Source organism: Manacus candei, unplaced genomic scaffold, assembly GCF_025592945.1.
Source record: "Manacus candei isolate 608988 ecotype Guabito, Panama unplaced genomic scaffold, ASM2559294v1 h1tg000046l, whole genome shotgun sequence".
In the NCBI taxonomy this organism is placed as follows: Eukaryota; Metazoa; Chordata; class Aves; order Passeriformes; family Pipridae; genus Manacus; species Manacus candei.
Genome location: NW_026138094.1, coordinates 11,976,215 through 12,003,402, shown reverse-complemented (window position 1 = coordinate 12,003,402; position 27,188 = coordinate 11,976,215). Strand labels below are relative to the sequence as shown.

The 27,188-nt window shown below is 40.0% G+C and overlaps 1 long non-coding RNA gene across 8 annotated transcripts in view; it reads left to right on the top strand.

Moving 5' to 3' along the window:
- The window catches only part of LOC127475418 (uncharacterized), a 36,991-nt gene extending 10,307 nt beyond the window's left edge, over window positions 1-26,684 (top strand). For 2 of the 8 annotated variants that reach the window (XR_007906204.1, XR_007906203.1), the window contains exons 3-8: window positions 826-7,381; window positions 7,699-9,556; window positions 12,275-12,497; window positions 12,777-16,030; window positions 16,655-16,777; window positions 17,204-26,684. This is a non-coding gene — a long non-coding RNA (uncharacterized LOC127475418). The remainder of the gene's footprint in view (window positions 1-825; window positions 7,382-7,698; window positions 9,557-12,274; window positions 12,498-12,776; window positions 16,031-16,654; window positions 16,778-17,203) is intronic. The other 6 variants (XR_007906206.1, XR_007906205.1, XR_007906207.1 and 3 more) reach the window with 6 other exon arrangements.
- The last annotated feature ends 504 nt before the right edge of the window (window positions 26,685-27,188 follow it).

Below are 27,188 nucleotides of genomic sequence, written 5' to 3'. Positions count from 1 at the left end.
GCGCCGCTCCAAGGTTAACTGCGCCGGGCTGTGTGCTCGGGGGAGCGAGGGAGGGCGGGCAGGAGAAAGGGATTTGCAAGAGGGGTCGATCAGACGGGAGGGCCAAGCTTAAAATGATTTCTGCTCCCTTCGTTCCCTCCCTTGAGCCAAAGGAAAAATGGAAATAGGGAACTTTTCTCTTTCCCATGCATCGGGAGGTGCAGAAATGTGCGGATGTTTGTGAGACAATTCGTCCCCTTTAAACCATTTCATTATTGTTTATTGTTTTTAAATTTATAATTTTTTTTTTTCCCGAACGTCTGGGAAATGAAACATTCTAGAACCATCAGCAAAAAGCAAAGCAATCTCCATCTTTAGGACCAGTACCAATCGCTTGAGCTTCTTGTCCACAGTAGAGCTGTAATCTTTAAAGAAAAAAAAAATCTAGAAAAGCTTCTCAGACTGTATTTGCCTGGGAACACACCTGGTTTATATTTTAATAGGTAGTTACATTGTATTGATTCAGGGTACATCATTGATGTTGAAAGTTAATAACTCTCAAATTATATCTATCTGCCTACATACATAATTGCATACACAGTATAACACTGGAGGAATTTGCATTTTGCAGCACATTCTTTGTTCTTAAATCTTTTAACACATTGAATTGTTCCTTTGAAGAAAGTGTTATTGAACCACATGTTTAAGGAAAAGATGCTTCTAAACTATATGTTTAAGCAATGAAATTGTTGAGTGAAATATGGATTTCTTTGTATCTCACACAAACCCTGCCACACGCCAATCTTAACCTATACATCGAACTGCCTTTTTTTTCCCTCCTCCCAGTCAGAAGGCAGAAATATGTGAACTGCTGAGAGAGGTGGGTACTTTTTGGTAAGTATGTTTAGATATGATCTTCAGATACATTTATTGTACTTTCAAATTCTTGGGATACTAATTGAGCTAGCAAACAATATCCCAGCTGAATGTCTCAGCTTCTTCCCTATTTAACAAGCTTTAATATAGAAGTATATTGTAGCCATCCCTCTACTAAACAATATAGCTGAGGAGTCAGCAAAAAATGAAAAAAACATGTTAAAACCAAATTATAATTGCTGCCTTATATCTGACTCTTCTGCCTTTCTGCAGTCCTAATGAACTCTTTAAAGTTTTATTTATTTATTTTTTTTATTTCTGAGTGACAGATCAAAAATAATTAGCAGAATCAGAAGCAGCCGGGAAGCTTGAAATAATGTGTCTAAATATTTCATATTGCTACTTATAATACCAGCCCATCAGTTGTAAAAAAGAACCGTTCCCTGTTTATTCCGTGGTAGTTTATAAATACAGAAAGATAGATTCCTTTTTTTCCCAGGGCCTGCTTCAGTAATGCCATAAATAGAGATTGAGCTATCAGGAAAAAAACCAAACCAGAATAAAATAAAAACAAAAGCCTGTACAGATATAGAGACAGACAGATAAACGTATAACTGCATCTGAACGGTGTTACATAGCACATTAGGGGATGGTTAAAAAAAATTAAACCGATCGCATATTTATAACCTCATAATTAAAATACAGTCTTATCTCTCTCCTCTGAAAGGTTGCAGCTTTCTTGGAAGTATTTTGAGTGCATATTTTAAACTCCATGTCCCGAACTGAATTAAGATGAGCTGTTTTGCCCAAGAGTGAAACCCTTGTTTACAATTTAAGGTTTAAGTTTCAGCTGCCTACTCATCGCCATATCATTTTCTTTACATCTCACGTCCTTACATTTGCAGGCTTTATCTAAATTTATGGTAGTTTATATCAAATTCTAATTTCTGTTTATAAGGAATCAGTCGGTATAATCCAAAACAATCCCCCTTGTTTGATGAAGGTAAACTGGAAGAGAATCTTTCACATTCAAAGGGTTAAAGCTAAACTGAAAACTTTAAATTAAAGAGATACCAGCAAACGGCGAAAAATTACACGTTTGCTCTCTCTTGACAAGCTTGCACTATATCACATGTAAGGAAGCCCAAATTTTTGAATCTAAGACCAGTTTTAGTTTTTAATAGGAAATAATTACATGGAACTTTATTTCCAGAGAGAATGTCCCTTCCAGCTACAGTGTTTTGCTTTGATCTAAGCATTAACTGGTAATAAAATAACCATATTTTGGATCCTAAGCATATTGATGCTTAGAGGAATGTTATGCTTTCAATCAAATTTTAACTTTAGATTATCCGAAGGTATTCATCCTTCTTTTGTCCGAAACCAATTTGCTCTCTTACTCCTACAGCTACTCACATGTGGTTCAGTATACTTTGTTATTTTATAGTGGAATTTGCACTATTGAGGTGGAAAACTCTTAGATGGAGTGAGATCATGTTCCAGTCTGGCAATTTGGGCTGTTTCTCATACAGGTCCCCAGTTCAGCCCTTCTTTACACTTGCTGTACACCACCACCATCGCTCACCTCCAAGGGTGACTACTGTGTCAGTATTTTGTTTTAAATATTCACATTTTTTTATTTAATTTTTTTTTTTTTTAAACCTGGAGAATCAATCATTTGGACCCATCCTGAACAATTAACCTCCCCTTTATATTACAGCCCCAAGTGCAGTACTTCATAAAGACATGAAAAGGACACCCAAGTCAGCAGGACCTGAGCCCAGGCTTGTCACAGAGTATAAAAGGAGAGAGAAGGGGAGTTTTTATCTCTTTGCCCCACCAATTCTTAATAGTTCTAAGTTTCAGTGTGACAATAAAACAGTTTTGATAACATAGCTCATGGGTTTCTCTGCCACATAAAGTTTTCTTAATAATAAAAAAGAAGAAACTTTATCCCTGCTAAATTAAAATAGGGCAGATGTTGGATATGGTTCATATTAGCCAGCCTTTCACCCCTTTGCCCCTGGCACTAAAGTTCTGACTTTTTCTTTCTACTATGTCTGTTTCTAACTGAAAGGTATTATTCCTGCCCTGGCTCTCTTCTTCTATTTATTTTTTCAGTGTCTAAAATTAAACCTATTCATTTAGTAATATACATTCTATTTCACATTGCTAAACCTGGCCAGAGAGGGGAAACGTTTTCCAAAAAAGTGATGTACCACTGACCTTAAAAGAAAACATGAAGCAGGGAAAGCTGTTCTTAAAAGGTTTATTTCTAGAGAATTTTGTAGCTCTATTGACGTTATAGGGATAATGGCTGTATTGCAATGGGCTTTCAAGGCCCAAGAGGTTTATGTTTTCTTCTGACCATAAGCCTAATAAAATTTTAAAGGTGCACCAAGTCTCATCACTTTAGATATTTAAAACTAGTTTGAAAAATCTCTTGGGAAACATATATTATAGTGGATAGCCCCACTGAGAAAGCAGGGGATAGACAAAAAAAATACCCCAAGCCCAAATCCAAATAAACCCCCCCCCAGTTTTTTTCATGCTAGCTCTATGAAAATCCTGGCTATTAAACTCCCAAGGATAGTACAGCTCTTTTCTCCAGGGCTGTGAAGATAGAATTTATTGTCCATTTGGAATGATCAAGTTTAGGCTAATAAAAGGCCCTCTGTAAGCAGAAATGCCCAAGTTGACGTTTGGCAGAGTTTTGAGTGGTGGAGTTTATACAGGATGGGGGCTCTGCACTATTTGAAATTACTCATATCTCAGCAGCCGAAGATGATCTGACACACACGGGTAAACGTTCGTGGGGAATGGCTGGAGGTTAATCAGCGTTGCTTTCCCGAGCTGGATGCTTGAAAGAAGGAAAAAGTGAAAGCTGCTCTCTCAGCCCTTCCCTTTGCTAAGGTGCTGCTAACTTTTATGATTTTTTTTCTTCCCCTTCCTCTTTTACTGTCTGTCTTTGTGCCTGAGGGCCAGTGAAAGAACACTGCAGATTCTAGATTGCTTTCAGAGTTTCCCTTTGCTGATGATGGATTACCATGTCAATTTAAACGGCATAGGATTAATTTGTTTCAATGATTTCTCTTTAGGCTGAATGCCAGTCTTTTTTTCTATCTCTCTCCGTGCTCTTCAGAAAAAAAAATAACAACAATAATAATAATAAATCCTTAAAACCCCCAAACACTTTTGATATCCCACATCAAAAAGACAATAATAGAAATAGACAAGTTAGGTGTAATGTTGCAACACAGTTGTAGGTTTGAGCGTTTTTATCTCATTCTAAGGGGCTGCAGCATACAGTCAGTCACATTAAAATGAAATTGGATCCAACGTTTATTCAATAAATACTTGTCTTGTAGGTAATCCAGAGCAGAGTGCTTTTGACACATAAGGACTTAATTTGTCTTGGATAACAAGTTATTAATATGGCACATTTAAACTTGCCACCTACAATAAGGTCATTTAGATCTATAATACGACTCACGAGAGAACTTCATAAAGCCAGAAACAAAGTTTGAAGCTGCCTCCGAGTCGCGGAGCAGACGCACGGCTCACGGTTTGCTCTTTTCAGAAGAAAGTTCAGAGCAAGTAGGAGCCACCCAAACCCAAATGGTGTGCATCTGCTCCGCTTTGAAAGGCGAACGTAAATGGAGTAAGGAGGGGAGGGGAAAAGAAAAAAAAAAAAAAAAAGAAGAGAACCCAAACACACATTTTTGAATGAGTAAGCTTTAAAAGCTGTGCTGCGTCTGCTCGCAAACTCATCGCAGCTTTGAAAGTGAAAAAACAACATTTGGTTCCGAGCGCAAATTCGCCTGCATTTGCACCCTACCTCTTCCATGTGCTCCGCAATCTACTCGCTTTTAATAATAAGCGAGGAAGCTGGAGCATAATCCACCCATAAATGTTATTGCTGTAATTTGACTGCTCTGTGTTTGTTCATGCATTAGCTGTACGTGTAAAGCGAAGTGGCCATGTATGGTGGGGATCCCCATGCGGAGTGAACAAACAGAGGTGTTTTGGGTCTCAACGCCCAAACGCCGCGCAGTTGCTTTGAATTTTTGGGGTGTTTGGTTTCAGACCTGCCCTAACTGAATGGTGCCTGCAAGAGGTGCATCAGGAGGGGAATATGACAGGAATGCTACGCAGGAGGTGTTTGGTGGATGGCGATTCCGTCTCCACGCTCTGTCAGTGAGCTTTATTATTCTGCTTTCATGTATTAAGATCTTGGTTGCTCTTGCCCTGGTAGATTCTGTCTCTTTAAGTAACTAAATCTCATTTTTAAGCTCTTCCTGGGAAAAGGATGTTACACATGAGTAGAAAAATGCAGGCAAGAAAGGCTAATTGAATGAAAAGAGAGAATTAGGTTAAAAATAGAGTACAATCTAGTATCACATTTTCACTGGTGTAACCTGAAATGAAGGTGTCTCCAAGTCCCCAGTGATGCCAGAGTGTTTAGATGTTGGGCACAGATGGAGACACCTATTGAAATGTGTCTGAAGAAGATTAATAGGACTTGTCAGTGTTGGGAAAGCACTGCTTTGCTGTAAATTTCTACTAGCACAAGATGAATTACCGATGAATGCTCAGTTATCAACCCCATCACTATCATTGGACACTAAATCAAATTGAGCAGTTATCTACAATCAGAAAATTTCTTTTAAAAATAGGCATACACCTTTAGGCTTAAACTCTTTAATAAGACAATATCCTCGATGGTATGTGTGTGTTCACGAAGGGATATGATTAAAAGTTTCTGTACAAAAAGCTTCTGTTCGGAAATGAACTCCAAGTTCAGTGTGAAATCAGGGCTGTCAAACAATAGAAGATATTCAGAAAATACTGGTTATATAACTCAGTGTTCTGCTGGGGGCCTGATCCAAAATGGATTTTCATGCATGTCATTAGATTTTCGATCCATCCCTATTTATGAGAGGTTTTTAAAATCTTTTCTCTCCCCTTATTTATGGTGATGATAAAAACCCCATTCTCTCTACCCTAAAGACTGAGAATCCAAATCATACATTAATGCAAAATAGCTATCAAGACTCAGGATGTATGTATAACAATAATACCACCCCACAACATATTTAGGAAATTACAGCTTAATATAATGAACTGTATGATGAAAGAAGCAGTGAATAATATTTTAACTGAGAATGTTTCTTCCTCTCCTTTATAAAAGTGGAAACTGCCACAAGGAAAGGTACCACAAGCATTTACCAGCCCACTGCTGAAGCATATTACCTGTGTTTACCATCTGATGCTGCTATTAGCAATGATATTAAATAAGCATTTAATACTTTTAGTTTCTAGGATTTCTTTCCCTCTCACCCAGGCAGTGCACTACTTTATCCGAGGAGTTTTATCATGGTGTGTTTTCCAAAGTCAATTTTTCCCTTTTATTAGAGACAAGGGCAGTCATTTGTGTTTAGGGAGGGAGACAGGTACAGAGCCTTTATCTGATCTGCGTCCCCAGCCACCACTACCTTCTTAATCGACGTCAGATTCCCACTCTGGAGGATCAGGCCCTATCTGGGTTACTCCTTAGCCAAGGAATGTATCCTTCCCTTCATCTCCAGACATCTCACCTGTGATGTATGCTACTTTTTGTATGCTACTTTTTGAGAAGGGAATAATGTGCTGTTTACCACAAAGCCTTCGTGCGTTTCTCATCTCCTGCCAAAGCTTGTTATTTACCACCTAAAAAATTTACCAGGGTAAGGGATAGCAGCAGTTGTTTTCTTCATTTTTACACCCTAATTTTCACGCAGCAAATGCCCTGCATTAGGACCAGATTCCACTCAGATGGAAGTTATTAACTTTAAGCAGAGTGGGCCGATTCCAGCCAGCCACAGCCCGTGCCCTTCGAATGCAGTCGCTTTACAGCATCACCATGTTTATTTTTTTTCTTTGGAGGGCATGATTCTTTAAACATATTTGTTTTACACAGAGCAGCAGTTGAATCCTAACTTCTTTTTTCCCCCCACGAACATGTAAAGAGAATATTAATAGGGAATATTAACAGAGGCGAGTGCAGCATGATGCTAGTTAGATTGTAGTAGCTGAGAAATATGAACTAGTGAACATAATCCATAAACTCCATTTGGTTACTATAATACTCCAATCTGTATTTATTACAACCCCACTCTGATGCTTATACAACTGCAATTGCTAGATTTATACACTCTAATGGTTTCACAATAGGAAAAACCTGTGTTCTTTATCTTTCTTTTCCTGTCCAAAATAACCCCCTCCACATATACTTTAGGCTTCTCTGGACCTTGTCTGGGTTTAATCACAGGCTCTGGGACAAAATGTGCATTATTAAGAAATATAAATATTTTCAGAAGCAATCAAAGGGTTGAAAGATTGATTCGGCATGTAGATTGGATTTAATTCGAAGCAGCTTTGTTCTAATGAGGACTACTGGGATACAAAGACGGCAGCCGCTTATGGCCACCAGTTGGGAACCTCGACTCGCTGCAGCAACCTGTCAAGAATTCCAAGAAACTGCCAGGTATTAAAGAGGGAAGTTGTGGGGAGGATGATGGTCTATTGTTTGCAGCCTCCTTCCGAGGCTGGATTAGGATTTCTTAAACCCCTGTTTTACCAAAATGAGTTTCTTGCTACTCATGGGGCCAAATCCCGCAGCCCCTCACTCAGGGGAAAACCCTATGGGCTTTGTGGGCAGATTTGCCTAAGGGAAAGGTGGCAAAGCTTGGTCGAGCCTCGACTCCAGCAAATTTGGGAGCCCTGTAGCAATTTGTTCCCATTCCAGACCTGATTGTTTTCGCGGTGACTTTTTCCTTCAAATTTTGCTATCTGTGCTTCTAGATGTGATGGGACCTTTTTGCACAGGGAGGTGTTTTTCCCTGTGGAGAAATACAGCTCTGTGAAGGCTTGGAAACTCTTGTGTCCTTGTTGGGTGACCCAGAAGAACTGCTGGACCTGGCCTGTTTCCTGCCTGCAACAAAACATCCTTGGGATGATGCTGAACCCAAGGGGACCTTTGATTGCTTTCCCCTCAGACTGAAAAAACACCCAACAGTAAAATTTCAGTGTGGGCTGTGGGGGGAGGTGTCACGTCACAGGTACTTGGGGAGCACACGACCCTGGGAGCTTTCCTAAACACCGGGCGTACAGTCAGAATCACAGGATATACAGGATCAAACATGGACTAGTTTTGCTCTCCCCTTAGCCCCCCCTTGCCTACTTGTGTCCATAAAAGCAATAGAAAGAGAGAAAGCTTGAATTTTCTGAACTGTTTCACCCATCCACAGCTGGAATTCCAAAGCGAAATGAAAATGCCTTTAAAATCAACCCTACATGGGAGCCTGAGAGAACAAGTTTTCCTTTGTTGTAGGGTATAGTATTATTTGCTGTAGGTTTTTGATATACATTCTAAATTAGGCCTGCAAAGGAATGCTTCATCTTTAATTCATCACTCTCAGCTGAAAGAGATTAGCAATGTCTAGCACGCACCCTTCGTATGGTGCTGACCTCATCAAGTATGGCCTGAAATTAATTAGCCTCATTCATTCCAAATGGAAAAGGATAATGGAGCTGCATTTTAGAGATGACCATCACAAATTGTATGCAGCATATTTAAAATCCCTCCCCCCTCGCTCCCCTCCCCTTAAAAAAAAAAAAAAGAAACCTATGTAGATTAAAATTCTTTCCAGAACTTGCAATATGTCAGAGTTATCGAGGTATTAGGAGCAGAAACCACTCCGTTTTTATTTGTGGAACTGGGAGCCACATTTTGTATGTGTGGCTGTAAAAGCAGCAAGCCTGTCTTAATGGCAGAACACCTGGAATTAATTTGATATTTCCAGGTGCTCTGGCAAACTGGGACATCAAGCACTTGATGTTTAAACATTCTTCCACTGGCCTGCCTAAATCAATATGAAAGTGGTGTCCCTTTGTCATTCATACATGCAAAGTGCTAGCACAAACTCCAGCTTGGCTTCAGAGTCCTACATCACTCATAATCTAATTAGAAATCAGAGCAGAGCTGAAGCAGCATTCTTTGTGGATTCTTGGGCGGCAAATAGGGATACTTGTCTTTTGTTTCCCTCCTCGATTGCATCGTTCACAAGCTTTCACACCACATCTCTAAAGGTGGTTAGGTGCCTCAAGATGTTGACAGGCATGAAGGACAAGATTATTTAGGTGCCTAACCCGGGTGATTTCAAATGGAATTAAGCAACTGGATGTTACTGGGTGTGGGAGGGGGGGGAGCGGGTATGGGGAAGGGAAAAAAAAAAGCTTCCAGTGCATATTAAATGCTCTAATTTGTTGTCCTAAACTCTAGCAACGTGTGTGATGTTTTTCCAGGGTAAAACTGCCTGCAGGGTAAATTTCCTGAAGCCTGCTAATTTTCCCAGAGGTCAGTGGGCACTCGGTTTTGGGCAGTGCAGCCCTCCCTGGCCGGGCACAGGGGTGGCGTGTGCTCCAGTTCCTTCCCAAGAGACAGGAGAAGTAATGAAGGATGCAGGATTTCCCACAGGAATTTGGAAGATGCCCTTATCTAAGACAATGGTGAGGACTGGGCCAAAATACAGAGCCAGACTTGATTCATCCATCGGATCCACCCTGTCTTGACCTACAGCTGCTGATGCATCGCAGCGACGTGGACCCTCCTCTCTCCACACTCCCCAGCATCAGAACACCAAGATGACCTGAGAGTACTGTGAGTAAGAGATATGTTTTTTTCTCACACCAAATAATCCATCGTGAAACTTCAGATTTTGAAATTACAAGGTCAAAATGGTCCATGTTTGCAACCCCAGGGCTTGAGGAACATTCCTGCAGTTCGTATACTCAGGGCTGGATACACAGGGAAAATATTTTGTGATATGTGCTATAAGCACCTCATATCCCCCAAAATGGAGAATTGATTATTTCTCTTTAACACAAACAAACATTTGTCTTCCAAAGACTCCATTCATTAAGACTGCCATTGAATCAAAGATTGAACCCATTGTTATTAATCCTAAATGAATTCAAGTTTGTCTACCATGAACAAAGCTGCTTGCCATCTGATAATCCAAATTTGCTCAGGAAAAAAGAATGAGCAAATGTTAGAAGCAGCAGGTGAAATCATACCACAGTTATTAAGCCCTTTTTCAGGGGAAGCACAGGATAGATTAAATTGTTATGTTAGGCCATGTTGTGAGTCCACGTCAATTTTGTCCAAGATCTTATCTTAGCTCAGAACTGTTTCCTCCTAAATTAAACTAAACGCTGAAGACATGAGAAGCATATTGACCCAAAGATTCAAAACTTTGGACTCAGCAGACTTCTGATCTTTTGTCCACAGAGTATCGAGTTGTAAAGCTGTGGAATATTAAATAATCATGATTATCTTCAACTTGCCTAAGTTCATTTGTCATGCTGGAACACTAGCACGGATTTTCCTTGCTTTTTTTTTTTCAGAATCAGACATTAATTTTACCTACAAGCTGGTAACATTTGCATCTGACCTTACAGACTCTGGTCCTATACTAAGTCTCATGCACCAACTGTGTTCTGTAATTCTGTTTCTGGTGCTCTTAATCTCTCTTTTGTAAACACCATTGTCCAATAAAGCAGCAAACAAAAATGTTGCAATTAAAATGACCAAACCATGCTGGTACTTTGATCAGCTGTTATCAGGCACAAGCACTTCTTGAGATTCAGAAATGCAGTGTAATTCACCTGGGATAAGAAATCAAATTTAAAAATGAGCTGAACAGACATTTTAAGGAATAAGTAAGTTTCTAAATAAACCGACTTTTTAATTCCACATTTTCTATATTAGAACTGTAAATCAATATTGCCTGCACTTGGAGAAACCAGATGAGTTTTCATTGTCATAATTAAATATCGTCCTGCTTTATGCAGCACAGCCAAACAAGGACTTTTCCTCCTGACACAAGAGTATTCTCAAGTAGGGACAATTTACCAACCTAACAGAGCAATGATTTAAACTCCAAGTGGTTCCATCATTTTTTAGAAAACAAGTCTTCCAAAACACATAGCACAACTCATCCCTGGAGCCAGAGATGGAGTAATAGAGGAAATAATGTAGTTTAGATGCTTTTAAATACAAACACAATAACGATACATTAAATAATGTGATCTACTCAGCCGGACTTCTAATTATCTACATGCAAAGCTCATGTTCATTCATCACTTCTTTCACTTCAGCTGTAATGTTGGTTTGTGGCAGGCACCAACACTGAGCCATAAGTTTGAATGGGAAGAAAAACAAGGACAGTCCAAGGCTGTAGATTAACTTAGACAAGTAGGATGTCATTGCTGGCCTGAATTTGTTGATGACACCAGGCATTAAACAAATAAATCTTTAGCCACTGAAGCACAAGTTCTCTGACTTTCAGCAATAACACTCAGGAGGTAGATTTACACCAGTAGGTACCTGTGTACTAATAGTGGCCACTTAGTCCTGACAGCAAAATAATGAGTCAAAATGGAGATTTACCTTTCCCCTGAAAACAAAGGGCTTTTTTCCCCTTATTTTGGTCTCATTTCAAATGTGCAAGAGTCTGGGTTTGATCTTTTCTACGATGGAGAAGGACTTCTGTCTGTGAAGCATTGAGCTCATGGAGTCATGTGGTCAATCTCCATTCTCACCCAGCAAAGACTATGGAGATGTTCAACGGCACAAAAAGTCATCAGATCCCAACTTGGGTTTGTGTGTGAGGCTGTACCTTTCTGTGGGATGTGATTTGTTTCCATTTGTACCAGACATTGGTGACCTATAGCAGTTTCACCTAAATCACTGGATATTGCAGGTCCACACACACACAGGGACCTCATGTGCTGAAAGCAAGAGTGTGTTCAATAGCCATCAGTGTCCATCTTTGTCCCAGCTAAACTATTTGGCTCCCCTTCTGCAATGTTTTCCTTCCATACATCCTAATTCTACCATCCCTTTCCCCTAATAACAACATAAACGAGTACTCTACTGGTGTAATTATGGTAATAGTTCTATTACTGCAAATACTAGAAGCCTGTAACCTGTAATTCGCTTTTTCTGATACTCTCCTATTTTAACACTAGACATGTTATTTTAAAATGTCTAGGACCTGAAAGCTAAATTTATAGTGATAGATAATAGCAATGGAAACTAAGCCTCCTCCTTAGCTGAGGCTTTAGAGCTATGTTGTATCTCTTGGCCAATTGTTGCCTTGTTCACCCATAAATATCATAATGATTCCAATATCAGAGTTAAACAACAGGAAGCAAAAAAATCTCCATTTGTTTATTTTAAGGTAAGAAAACCCAAGACATATTAACATGCAATGTCTTCACTTGCATTAGTCCATGGCAAATTCAGGGGCAATTTTTGCTTTTCAACAGTGAATCTGCCATATCTCTGGTAACACAATCTACCCTTCTTTTCTAGGGATGAACCTGTACAAGACCATGATTGGAAAGTGTGGGGACCAAGCACCCAGCGGCCAGAGAAACATCATGTGGACTGTTTCTGTCTTGGCTAATCCTCATCAGTGCTTTGAGCTGCAGGAAGTCATGAGAACCAAGGCAACACAGGTGCATCACCAGGGATTTGCTCTTCTCCTGGTCTGCTCCTGAAGCACAGCATGAAGTTTCATCCTTTGCTTCTGCAGGTAAGAGCCCATTCTAATTTACAGATTTAGTGCTAGTGATAAGCAAGACAATAATGCTAAAATAACTCGTGTGAACTTTTGCCCTCTTCTAGAACTGACATTGTTTCATCATTTTCTCTCCGTTTTGTGGATGAAGCAGCCAGCAAGAGGAGGGCATGCTGGCACACATTCCATTTGATAGCTGAAAAGAACAAACTGACAAACATTTTTAATATGCTGCAGCTTATCAACATCCCAGTGAGTAAAGGGCAAATGATATTTTCTATCGGTTATTCACAGATCTACATGGGTATGCTGATAAACTGCCATTTAGTCCAGAGACTGGACAGAAATAAATCACCAGATAAAATACAATATTCCTAGTGAAAACCCTTATGGAATGCGTTCTTGCCCCAAACTACTCCTGGAATAGGCACAGCAATGCTCCCTGAGACCTGGCAGCCCTTCTAAGTGAGCATATGGTCTGCTCAGCTCCTGCAGTACCGGTGCACGGTGAGTAAACACGCCGTAATGTCAGAGCAAACAGGGGGCTGCTTAACAGCATGAAATTCTGTGGCTACTTCAAAACTTCATCAGTACTTCAGAAATGGATTTCCCTTCCCTGCTGGAGCATGCACTGTTAGCAGGACAGGCAGGAAAACAGTGAGACAGTCCCCTTGGAGGCTGATGGTGTCTGTAACCGTCTCCCATAAAGCTGATGCTGCTGTGGAAGTCTCCTGGTGCGTCAGAAGTTGCATTTTCTGGTGATGCTACATTGCCTTCTTTGTTTTTCTGTGATGTCCCCTGATGCCATGCAACTTGCACAGTAATTGGAATAGAAAGAGGGACCCGAAGGTAAAAATCCCAATGTTAATCAGGGCTGCCAAAGGGCAGAACATTAGCTGCAGTAATTGTTTTTTTGAGAGAGTCACCAAGGCGGGCTCGTCAGCACTAGCAAACAGATCCAGTCCTGCCTCTGTGCTCCTCGCACTGGCAGAACATTGCCCTGAAATCACTGGAGCAGGGATCGGGCCAGGAATGAGCAGCTAAGTTGCAAAGCAAATTAATTCCTGCCAAAAAAGTTCAGCTATGCTCAGAAGTATGTAAAGTGTCTGATTTGAGAAGTGTCAAGTAGCATTTGTGACCAATTATCCAAGATGAAGGGGGCAGAGCTATGTTTACATGTACTAATCTTCAGCCAAAGTTTGAAAACTCCAATTCACGGACATGCATCAAATTTCCTTTCCAGGCTTGGCATTTGCCTGTACGCACGCAGGCACATTGCTCGGGGATGACAGGAAAACATGATTATGACTTGCAAATAATGCAAACAGAAAAAAGGAAAAGCGAGAGGAGCTGCCATGCAGCAGCGGCGTGGTAATTAAACTTATACTGTGATATGCAAAAAGAATAGTGGACCACTGCATGAGTAAAATAGCTTTATCAGCTGTGCTGAAATGTGACGTGTTGCGTGTCTGTATTGTTGTTTTTCCACAACCTGTGAAGCCCTGGGAAATGCTCTATGCAAAAGGATAAGAAGTAAAAGCTGCCTCTGCCATCTTCTGTTTAATTAACAAAGGTATACCAATTTAATACAATTAATCAAGATAGGAGGGATTAAACAGTAACTCTCAGTTGACAATGACAAAATTGTCGTTGTTGTGGCATAAGAAGGGCTACAAAATGATAGTGGTGACTGGGAACACTGTGAGTAAGAACAGGCTGGCTGGAGCCTTGGGAGGTTTATGCAGATGTATTGAAATTTAGGGACAGCTGATTTTTCATGTGGCCAAGTGTTTATCTGCCCCTGCCCTTCCCTTTACCCTCTCAGACCTTCCAGGGTAATCCCCAGAGTGGCAACAACTTTTAAAGTGATTCCTCTTTCTTCTAACAGGTTCCTGATGCCAAAGGTCTGACCTTAAAATGAGCAGTGCATAGGGCAAGAATGGGTACTGCAGAGAGCTTCTGGCCTTCAACCCTTCCAAATACAGCTATTTTGGTAACCAGAACAGTGTATTCATGATGGGTGAGGGAACAGAGCCTTCCAGTAAAGGGTTTCTCAGCACATTAACTCTATCAATGCTGGATGCTGTGTCCCAGTTCAGGTTGCCTGTGTCTATTTAAAACCATAAGTGCAGATTTGCAAAAGTCTGTGGCGTTGTGTAACTTCGTGGCTGTGCTTCAGTGCCTGCTGCCCCTAAAAACTGAACCAAATCCCATGGATTTCCGTGTAGATCTGGGAAAAACTGCAATCATGTGCTACTCTGACTAGTTCAGACTTGGATTTCTTATTGGCAGGAGAGGCACAGCCTGGTTTGCTACAATGCAACTGTCCTCATTAATGTTCTTCAAGCCCTGATGTCCTGGGACCGCCATCGTTGGGTCAGAAGATGGCTGAGTTTTCCAGGCTCATTCTCTTGTCTTCAGAATGTTAAATTGGGTGATAATGAGTAGTAACTGTGTCCCTTTTTATGGTGAAGTTGACACTTGCCTTCTAGTAAACAGACACAGAGATGACCCTCCTCATTTCGCACAGGTCACCAAACAGCCCTGGGATGGTAAGGGTTATTGGCCATTTACCAAACTCTGTTTGACTTGGGTTCATGGGTGAGAGATGAAAGGCTCTGTATTGCATTACCAGTCCCTGGGGCCAGCAGGTCTCCCTAAAGAGGCATTTCATTTAGCAAGGCAACTGCTGGCCCATGGGAATTGGAGAGCTGGGAAAAAGAGGACGCAGTTTCAATTGCGAATGTTTCCTTAGGGCAGATGTCTTAAAGCTACACAGGAACTCGCTGCTTCACTGTCACAATAGTTGCTCCAGGACACTTAATGACCATCAGGCTTTTCCCATTAATTAATCTCCTCTTTTTTTTCCCAACAAAACATCCATTAAGTTACTTGGGTTGTTTCTGCCTCTGCCCTGCTCTGTTTTTCTCCATCTTCCTGAGGTAAGACCAATGCAGCAGTTATGAACTGGTACCTTTTCCAAGAGCTTCAGATTTGAAACGGGTGAAACAAGGAGCCTGGTATCACAGTAAGAGCTGCTCGCTGCTTGGGAGGAGAGGAGTTCTCCTGAACTACCCAAATATTTTCGTTATTGTAGAGCAGAGATGCTGACTAATTTTCCTGGCTATAGTGGAGTGGTATTGGGGTAGTCCAAGTGCTGACTTTTTACAGATGATGGATGAAGTGCTTGATGCTACAATGGCTATAGGAAGGAGAATACCTGTGATCAAGGATTCAACTCAGACCTATCCTGAATTTCTTATGATCTGAAAATCCAGTGTTGTTCCAAATTCATTATCACTGGTCAAAATCCTCTTTCAGTTTCCTCACTTGCTGTTTGTGGTGTGAATCATGAGACATTCAGAAGTCGCATTTGTTGTTGGATAGTTTTACATCATGGCTGTAATAGTGCATCTGCCAAGTCAGCAGCTTTTTTCTGTGTTTGTTTATTTATTTACTACTCCATTTCCAGCAAGTTCTTGTTATCCAGTTCCCGCTGACAATGAGGGAAGAGGCACAAGTCAGCTCAGAAAATGAACGACTAGAAGGTAAGTGAAAAGAATAGTAAATGCAGGCCATTCATGTGACAGGATTCAATTCATTTTTATGCCAGGGAGGTTTTTTAAATGGGACTTCTCCCGGTGGAGAGCTCACAATGCCCAAGGCCTGTTTCCCTATAAAGACAATACATAATTATTCTGAGCTTATTATTATTATTATTTTTTATCACTCATTTTCCAGTGGCAGGGAGTGAGGACAGAGGTGAGATCAGGACCCAGTTTATTGCCATACACTGTACAGACCCTACAGCACATGGGAGTGTAAGAGCCCCATAAACAGTGCTTACTATCTGCTTTATGGAGGCAGGTAAATGCACCCAGGCTGAGGGTTGAAGTGACAGGTCTAAGAGGGCAGAACCCATCAGCAGCAAAAAGAGGGGCTCAGCCCAAGACCCTCAATCCCTGGATCCTGCTGCTTGTTGTTTTCAGTATCCTTTCTTTTAATAATTATTTTGAATCACCAAAACTGAATGAATGAATGAGAATTGTTCTCTCAGGCTAGTGGAAATTAAGTGTGATAAACTCATCAGGAAAAAATGTAGGTTGGGTGTGACGGAGAAACTCATGTTTTATACCGTGGTGACATCTTGATTTCTGGTTTTGGCATGACAGACTGTGTGGTCTCAGTGATATTGTACCATCCTGGTTCCTGCTTTCAGGCTGGAGTCACAAGCTGGACTTGGAAGAAGCAACTTTCGGGCAGAGATGTAACTGCAGAGTTAATACTATGCCAGGGTAAGAGAAATTTTGTTTAATTTGGGTTTTATGCAATGTATAAAGTCTATGCAAAGTCAGTTGTTCATTCCAGCCTAGCAAAACTGCATTTGTTCCTCATTTGTTGAACTATTTGTCCAACCCAATAAAACCTATGTGGGTACTACAACAACACGTGCTCTGTTTATATATTTCAATATTATTTTACCAGGTCAGCTCTTTAGGACTTAGCATTTCATTCATAAAGGATTCTATGAAATACACCCAGTTGTGTTCCCTTTCTGCTTTCTAATTATTTGGGTAATTTTCTTAAGCCAATTTATACTTTAATTAGTTGTAACACTTTACTTTCTTATTTGAACAACTGATACTTCGAAAAAATAAAAGCTAAAAACTAACTCTCAAAAACTGAGTGGATACTCATAATTTTCTCTTTAATACTTGCAGGTCTTGGGTTATCTCATGCAACCTTTCTGTGTTGACTGCTCTGTGTTAGTTTTGCTCAGACAGAAGGTAGAGGTAATGGATAATTTCTTTATGGATGAAAGCAACAGAGTTTCCTGATGTCTAGTAACTACTCAATACCAGCAACTTACACATCCCTCTGTGCTACTACTATTGCTTTGAAGCAATTTATTTAGTCACTTGGACTTTAACTACTCAGATGCATTCCTTCCTGCTGCAACAGCAGGGATACAGGAAGGGGTGTTTGAAACCACGCGGTGATTTCCACCCTGGATTTCATGAGGGGTTATTCTTGTCTCAGAGATGACGCATTCAAATATCCTTCTACAGATTCCAGGTGAGTTAGTCACATTTAGATGCTTCCAAGTAATACACAGAAAGGTGCTGAGAAAATGACGAGTCCCTGCCTAGTCAGAAAAAAAAGCTCAGCAAAAGTAGATCAGAGCAAATTACATGGACCAGCCCTCAAATTTTTCTAAGAAAACCTGGGACCAAAGGGCTTTTATATTCAAAAATGTGTGGCCAACAGGGATGCACAGTATTTACTTTACTGACTGACCCATGAGCTGCTCTCTGTCCCCAGAAACAGTTCAGGAAATGACTGGAAGTATCTGAAGACATAAAAAGGATAATTAAGTTTCATTGTGGAAATAAGAGGGTAATCTGTCCAGACAAATCTAGGACCTAGTACTGAAAGCTATAGTATCTGAATATAAAAAATGAGTAATTTTGAATAAAGATGTCTATCAGGACTGTAAATTCAGAGAGTAAAAAAGTAGCTTTGCTTAATAGACCATCTCTCTCTCCATCTCCCTCTAACTCATTTTCTTATTCTCTTTCTTCCTTTTGTGTTATTGCAAAAAATTCGTGTAAAATCTGATATTGAGAATGCTTTAGCTTCATTTCAATCTTCTCAAAATGTTTAGTTCCACTGGGAAGATTCTCCCTGTGAGATAACCTCAGCCGTGACCACGAGAGGCTTGTGGGGTGACTTATTTGCAGGGGAACAACTGTATTTTGAGGTGTCTCTGAGGCAGCCAGGTCCCCCACTTTTCTGAGGCTCTCAAAGATGTTTTTGAGCTGGCATGAGAAATCACCTGGGACTCAGAGCAGACCACAAGTGCTTAGCAGACCACAAGTGCACCTTTTTTAGCCGAGCAGAATCACAGCACTATAACCAAATGTGAGTTTTGCCTCATTCTTAGATGCTGTGAGTTATGAAAGCCCACTCCAAATGTAATGAATGTATAGATCATTTTGACCAGATCATAACCCATTAGTAAATAATGCTCCCTGTAAAGCTGTGGGTGAAATAAAGAACTTCTTGCTACTATTGCTGTATTGGTATCAAGGATTACCAAGGAGGCAAACATGATCCTGCAGTTTTGTGCTACTGATGTTTAAATACAATGCAGAATTAACTACAGGGTTTGGTTAGCAAATTCCTTCCTGGATTAGGATATCCAGGATTTATACTGCTGGAAACAGAACCCAAAACTACACAAAGCTTACCTGTCCCTTGGTTTTACCACAAGCCCCAACTTCAGCTCACCGACACTCTCGCGTAGCATTTAAAAAACTTTCCCATTTGGTTCCCCTGATTTTGGTAGTGATATTAATAAGCAAATCACACAGAAATTTTCAGAATGAGTTGATCCTGATAGAGCAAACCCCTATAACACCTGTGACTTTTCTTCCCTGTCCCTGGAGGAACCCCAAGGATACCAGACTAAGACCTGAGGCCAATTGTCAGCACAGTCTATGGGCCATGGGAAGGTTAGGTTTAAAGACGACACTTAAGGGAAATCTATGTGACACATGCTGTGGTGTCCAGAGATTGGAGACTATGTATTGTGCTCTGAATCTAGAGAGGAAGTCACTAGGAGGAAAAAAAAAAAAAGAAAGAAGCACGGGGGAATAAAAGTACTTTTGAAAGAGAAGAAATCTACATTTCAATGAAAATCCTTTCAAGGCATTTCAAATAAGAGTCTGAGAGAAATAATTACAAAGTTTGGAGAGAAAGAATGTTAGCTTTGATATCTTTTTCTTCTATGAAGCAATTAAAATAAGCAATTTTTCAAATACTAAGCAGAAAATTACTAATGGCTGAACCCAAAAGCTTTCATTTCCTTTTTGGGGCCTTTATTCTTCTAAAAAAAGACAAAAAAAATGGGAAGGTGGTTTTCCAGATAGATTAATGCATAAAGCAGTCGCTAGTTGGATGTCATAAAAACTACAGCAGCATAGAATAGCTGAGATTAAGAGCTAGATTTAAATCATGCAACAGTCCAGTTAATATCAATGTCTAATTAAGAAATGCATAAGAAGTCTGTAATGTTGATTTGATGGAGAAAAACTCTAATAGGGTTTCTTTTGGAATTTTCCATTTCAATTGCTGTGTAGACTTTTAATGGATGTCCTATCCAGTCTTTGGTATTAGCAGGAATCATGCTCAAATTAAAACCAAGACCTAAAATGGAACACAGGTAGACAAATTAGCTGGTCTGGGAAGCAGTCTGGGTAGAATGACAATGTGAGCTCAAGCCGAAACTTTAGTACAAATAAAAGAGAACTAACGTCTCAAATCTGGTGTGGAAACCCTCTCTGCTTATCATTTTAAGCAATTTAAAACCTTGTAATTTGAAACAATGCAATGTTAACCCATTTCCCCACCTCCCTAAGCCTGCAGAAATCCAATTCATACTTAGACATCCAGACCACTTGGCATTATTAATTAGTCTTTTTTTATTTAAAAGACTTCCCATAGTTATGCATATTAGTAATATGTAGAGGTGGGTTCCTCTTTGCATGCAATGGGATTCAGACCTCACAGGTCCCTGTCATTACCAAAAAACACCATTAATCTCCCACCCCTCTCTGGGTAACTAAAGCTCTTAAACCCTTTCAGCAAAACTAAACCTTCAGCATCCTCTGTGTCCCATGGATCATCCAGGATATGGGCTCTGGATATGAAAGAGGAACTGGTTTTGTGATGAACGTCACTAATACCCTAAAGTTGCTAAACCAGGAGCAGTGTAACTCTTGGTATGCACAAATCCACTTTGCAAAGAGGGGGAAAGCACAGTGCTGGATTAAAGCAGAAGTGTATTTCTTATCACCACTTTGTTGTTGACCCAACAAATCCAGGGGGAACTGTCTCAAGAATCCAGGAAGATGGCAAACTCAAAATAACCCCTCTGAACCAGGCAGCAAGCACGCTGGGGAGTAATTGTTAAGTTCATTAGAACACATTAAAATACAATACATTGGCCATGATAAAGAGAGCCATGTGATTCCATCTCTCTCCATGTTTCTTTCCAGTACTAAATCCATCCAGAGACCTTTCAGAATTATATCATTAAGTCTTATCACTTCCACAGAGAGTGGAAAAGACTAGAGGTAAAAATCAGAGTAACAGTGAAATTTTGGCACTCCTGAGCCACTTCTTTTTTTTAGGTCATTGCCTGAAATGTCACGGTCCAAATTCATGCCTGACATTGCTCCATTGATCCGTGAGGCACAAATATGTCATGTTAAGCAGTGATACTGTGGCCCTAGGGGATGCCCCAAGGATTTTTCTCCTTGAAAGGCATGGGAACTAGGATGTTCCCAGTGAGGCATCTGCCTTCTGAATGATAGAGAAGGTCTAATGTGAGGACATTCAGGTCATCAGAAGAGTCTGATTTTTTACCCTGCTCCTGACTGTGTGACTGGGGAGGTACCATGGGTAGGGATGCTGATAGATGATTGTTCAGGTGGAGCACTGCTCTAGCAGGGTGATTTGTCTGCAACCTTTGTTAGATTTATGCAATACTTAAGGAAAGAACAAAAGTATGAAGCAGATTGGCTTTTGCAAAGGAATGCAACAGAAAAACAAGCAAACCTTGTCCAGCACACTTGAGAGCCACAAATTCTGTTACAGTTTTTCTAAATGAGAGGAATATTTCTCCTTTCCTCCATAAAACCATCCTTTTAGACATTACTGCAGTCATGACCTCACTGCAGTTCCTGGATTCTTTCTGAAAAGATTGAAATGAACTAATACACCAGTGATCTCATCACGGCGTAAAGGACATCTTACACAGGGGAAAAAATAATCAGGAGAACTTCAGTGCTTTGTTTGCAGCAAGAATAGAAAAAGCACTATAATATCACTGTGGAAAACACTAAAGGTACAATGCCAGAGAGGCATTTTTCCATCTTCTTATAAACCATTTGGATTTGTCCTACCTGATCCTGCCTGTCACACCTGTCATCCTTTCAGCTGTCTCCACATCAATCATCTTTCCTTTTTTCCTGCCTTAATCTAGACCTTCCCATGTCTTTTCTGTGCCCTTCCTACCTGTTTTACTGTACCTAATAACTCTGAATTGTATGTACCACTACTCTCAACTGCATCCAAAATGCATTTTGCAGGGTACACACGTGCAATCACGTTACACCAAAGCATCTACACATACTTCATCTGTAGCCTGTGTTGTTCTGGGGAAGAGCACCTTTCCTATGTGTACACACAGTTCTCAGGCCAAGGGGTCATGGTTGATGGCAGATCTCATCTGCTTTGGAGCTGTTGAATCTTCTAACAGAAATCAGAAAGATGAGTAGGGTCAGATGCTTTGCTTTCTTTGGTAGGAAAACCTATAAATTAATATTCCTGTAACTGAGAACCCTTCCACATTTTTAATATATCACATTTTGAGGTTGGAAACTAGAATATCCTCAGAACATGATGAGTACAGTCTCAGTAATATCATCTTATCTTATCTAGCCCACAGGTGCTCCTCAGCTCTGCCTTGGGATGACACCATGAAGCAATGAGGTGACAAACCGGTTTCCTTTCTCAAGCCAAATGTCACGTAACTGCCCAGGGGCCCGTTTTGGTGGGGGTTGCACCCCCTGACTTTTCAAGGAGAGATATGCTGCTGTGACCCATCCCCACCCTGTACACCTTGCTGAAGGAGATAAAACTGCTCACTTCCACCTCTGACATTTCTCAGCCAGGAAGAAAGGCAGGAGGCATCAGGATGTAGGGAGGTATCTGAGCAGCCACCTGACATGCTGACAAAGAAACCTCCAAAATCCATCAAGTGGAGATGAATTCCCAGGGCTAGAGCAAGCTGATATAAAAGATGATGGTACCCTTATACCCACCCAAAAATTTTACTACTCCTAGACGAGTCAGCAGACAAATCCATCCAACCCCAAATGCTCTGCAGTTGATAGATCTGCTTTAGTGAGGAGAGCCCCAGTCAGTGATGAGTGTTGTAGGAGAATGCATGCTGCAGCATCAGTAAAGTCCAAAAAGCCCAAGAAGCAGTGCAGAACATCTGTTGCCAACAAGAAAATAGTATGTGAAAAGCTGTTGTAATTCCTGGCTCCAGCAGCCTAACTGGAGGCACAGACTTCCCGAGGCAGAGAGGACTTGGAGAACTCGGGATGTTCGATGAGATCTCTTCCTGCTCCCACAGATTTACCAGGTCAGCTCAGTCCAGGCCAAAGTTGCTGGGAAAGGTCCTGGGCTCTACTCCAAGTTCATTGCTCTATTGATTGTGAAGAGGTATTTATTGTAGGTCAGGATCTTGAGCCAAGGCAGCTGAAGCCACACGGACTAAATCGTCTATTCCCCACCTACAGATAAAACAAATGGCCAGTTTTGGCCTAATCATCACTTCTGCCAGAGGAAAGAGAAACTCTTTGAGGTAAGTTCCCTTGGACATAATTCTTTCTTTCTAGGTTAAAGAAGGGCTGGAGCTAATATATATCCTGAGCTGTAATGTGGATTTGCACCTTTCCTGTTAAATATAGCTGGTTTGTGTCCAAAGCATCGCTCCTATCCCTAATGCTCTCTTATATTGTTACAACTTCTACATTAGTTGCAGGTGTGAAATGCCAACTGATCCACACTTCTCGTGCTGTCAGCAGGGGAGTAATGTATGTCAAATGCCTGATCCTCAGAGGGGAGGTCACCTGGATCTCCATTTGCACATCTGCTTTCCTAAACACAAAACTCTGGAGGTTTGAAAAGCTCCAGTATTCACAAAATGGGATGAGTTCACTGGAGGCCATACATAAGAAACTGTTTGTGCTTGTCATTCAGTAGGCAGGTCACAGAATTTTCCCTCTGTACAAAACACTTGCTGTTTTACAACAGGCAATGTTTCACTAGTCCTCATATGTGGATACTTGTATGTTTTATATTAATAAGGAAAAGAGCTACACTTCCCTATGTTACAGGATATAAGAGAAGTCAGGATACCAACAGGATACCAAGAGGCTAAAATAGAACCACATATATTAAACAGCTCCAGAAAGATGCTAATATTCAGCATGTTCCTGCTTGGAGTGTGCAGATGTGAAGATCAGGAAACTGCCTGATCAGAGATCCTGGAGGGACAACGTTGCTTGAACTTGTCTTAAAAGACATCCCAGTTTGGTTCTGAGGGTTTCAAGAGAAGCTTACAAATATTTCTATTTCTTCCTGCTGTTGGGGGATTTTTTCATACCTTGGAATAAGGCTTCCAAAGGTAATATGTTTGCACCAGATGCCTAGATAATGGTTCTTGCTCAGGGGACCTCTAATACAGAGTAGTGCCTTCTACATTTTGTATAAGATCAAAGACTAAACCTACACATAGGCCTAACTCTTTCTTGATTTCTGCTAATCTAGAATATCCCTCAATATCTGCAATAAGGATTACCACAGATAATCCATACAGAAGATCTTTTTGTCTTCACATTTTTGGCCTTTTAATGTCATCTGTTTATGACATCATGACTCTGGTTGCTTTGGACATATAGGAGATTTTAAACATGTGCATGCAAACATCATTCACCACTATGCACTATGTTTTTTCTCCCTCAGCTGACTACTTCTAAATATTTTGGATAGTAGAACCAAAATTGATTTTACTATCCAAAATGAGAAAATAGGGAATTGGTCATCAGCTTTATGTTTTGTTACGTGGAATTTAGACTTAACATCCCCATAGTGACTTAGTTGGAATTGAAAACAAGCTCAAAGTATACTGGGGAAAGCCATGAGCTGAACACAGAGGTCAGAGCATGTTCCACGAACACCTCAAATTCCAACCCCGAGGAATTGCTCGAATATGTCGCTTGAAAAGGACATCTCCTCAAGGAAGCTGTTAAAAATAATTTTCACAAGAATCAGGAGAGGTTCACTTTTAATATCAAGGAAGGGAAGCCCTTGTTTTTAAAGAAAAGTTTGATTCTGAAAAAGTCTCATTATGTTGGTAAGTTAAAGGAGCTGTTCTGTAGCAGACAGAGTGGCTTGTTTGGCTCTTCATGGAAGTGGCTGCTGAATTCTCAGGTGGCCTTTCCCCTTGAAATTTACACCAGAAATTCAGGGCAAAAATTTCATGTTTGATCAGAACGACTTCATTACCTTCCTGACTAGTAGGAATCTCATATGTTTCCCTGGGCTGCAGATTGCAAACCTAATAGACCCATGAAAAGAAAGGGAGAAAGAAATACTGATTTTCTTGGCATGAAATACAGAAAAATTGGGCCTGAAAAACATTTGAGTATAATGTGCTGAAAGTTTAAAGAAGCATTTATAAAGAAACATTTTCCAAGAGCATGCCTGTTAGTTTTATCTCCATTTTTTGCCATGTATAATTATGAGAAACACAGACAACTCATAAGATTTTTAGTTTCTGTTGAGAATTGTCTTTTCCAAGATAATTCTGTACACTATTACTTTAGCCCACTGGGTATCATGTAGGTAAGGTATAAGATTATGCACATGAATATTTCTGTCTACCACTTATGTGTGCTGAGACAATATCAACTTATACTTTCTCCTGTCATTGGTCCTTATTCCATAGAGGATATTCTTAATTACCAGCAAGACAATTTGGTAATATCATGTAAAGTGTAACAGCATAATTTCTGTGATGATTTACACCTGCTCAGGATCTGAACACTGAATTTTAAAACATATTTTAAGTTCAGAAGATCGATGATATTTTTTTCTATGAGACACTGTTTCTGTTTTTAATAGAAATACTTTCATTTATTTAATTTATTAGCATGGTTCTTCTGAGTGAAATGGAGCTTTTGTACATGAAGACACCATTTTTACACATTTGCACTGCCCTGAAAAATTTAGAGCACACTTCTGTACTGGATTAAATCAACTCAAGCCTAAATGCCTAAACACTATTTTTGACAACGGTGCATGAGGGACATACCTGTACAGGGATTCTAAAGAACAAAAACCCTAAAAATATCTCAGTTGCAAAGAAACTGTATTCCTTTTTCCACTTTGTAATTATGGTTATATATATTCTTTTAACCCTTGCGGGTTTATTCCTAAATCTGTTAGAAATGATTGAAATTATTCCATTAACTCCAACAGACTCTGCTTCCTGCTGGATTAAAGGAGACATTTGTGTATCAGATTTGCTGGTGATGTCCCACTAATGAAATGGGGAATTTTATAAACAGGTCAGGGAGGGTAAGTGCCCAATAAAAAGATGTCAGATAGAGATCCACAAATTACAGTCTATTTGTAACAGAAATAAAACAAGGAATGCTTACTAAAGAGTCATGAATTTCTTTATAATTGCTTCCACATTTGGGCCAACTTCTTCCTAAATCGTCTACAGAAACCCTGCAATTCATGGGACTTTTGATAGTGGTTATGATCACAACAATACATCTCATTTATGATAAAAATTACTTACTTTGGAAAGGATTGTTTTTTCCTCAAATTGCTTTTCTCAGTCTTTATTTCAATCTCCAGCTATTTTCTTATCCTCCTCCTCATTTTCTATTTCTAATATAAAAACCCGAGTTCTTATCAATTTAGAAAAGAAATAAAACTAAAGAAAATTCAGAACTGTAAAGCAAGGTCTATTTTAAAGTTCCAGCTCAGATAATAAGACTCTGGTTTGTGCTGTACCTCACTCATGAACTCAGTTTTCCATAGCGCATTCAGTGTTGTAATAATGCAAATCAAATACAATTTTAATAACTCCTTCCATTAAAATGATCTATTAATGTTTTAAGACTGCAACACTTATGAGCATGATTCTAATTGCATGATTTTGCTGCAGGCAAGTTTCATAGATCTGCCTGATCTTTGGATATTTGCACTGTTTGGATTATTTTAAATTATTAATTTTTGGAAGCGTTTCAGTCTCTGTAACAAGAGTTGGGTTTGATAGTGGTTGTCTTGTCAGTAATTGTATGTATCTGCTTCCATTCAAAGGAAAATGAGACAAATTTAGAACTCTTTGAAAGGAGATCACTGAGGTGTATACTGTGACAAACATTATGAAGAACATTGTGAAGAGGGGAATATTTATAGACTATGTTAATACAAGGAGCAAAAGAGGTTTAAAGTGTCATGCAGCACAATTAAATTGCAGGATTTTCTGCCACAGAATACCAAAAATATAATCAGGCTAGAATACCACTAAACATTCTTGGTTTTATGAAACTTCTGTTGTCAGTCTGTAGTGCACTGAGTGATAGGAACAAGGAGAATACCTTATGAGAAGAATTAGTTTTGACTTCTGACATTTTTCCATATATGTGCTGGAGGTTTCTGTCACAGAGATCATGGAGTTATAGAATCATGAAGGTTGGAAAACACCTCTAAGATCATCAAGTTTAACCATTAACCCAACATTCTAGATCTGCCACTAAACCATGTTCCTAAGCACCATATCTACTTATTTTTTTAACACTTTCGGGGATGTTGACTGTACTACTTCGCTGGGTAGCCTGTTCCAATGCTTGACCACCCTTTCAGTGATGAAATTTTCCCTAATATCCAACCTAAACCTCCCCTGGCGTGACTTGAAGCTGCTTCTTTTTGTCCTATTTCTTGTTACTTGGAAGAAGAGACTGACACACACCTGACTGCAAACTTGTCTCAGGGAGTTGTAGAGAGTGACAAGGTGCCCCCTGATCCTCCTTTCCTCCAAACACTCCCAGT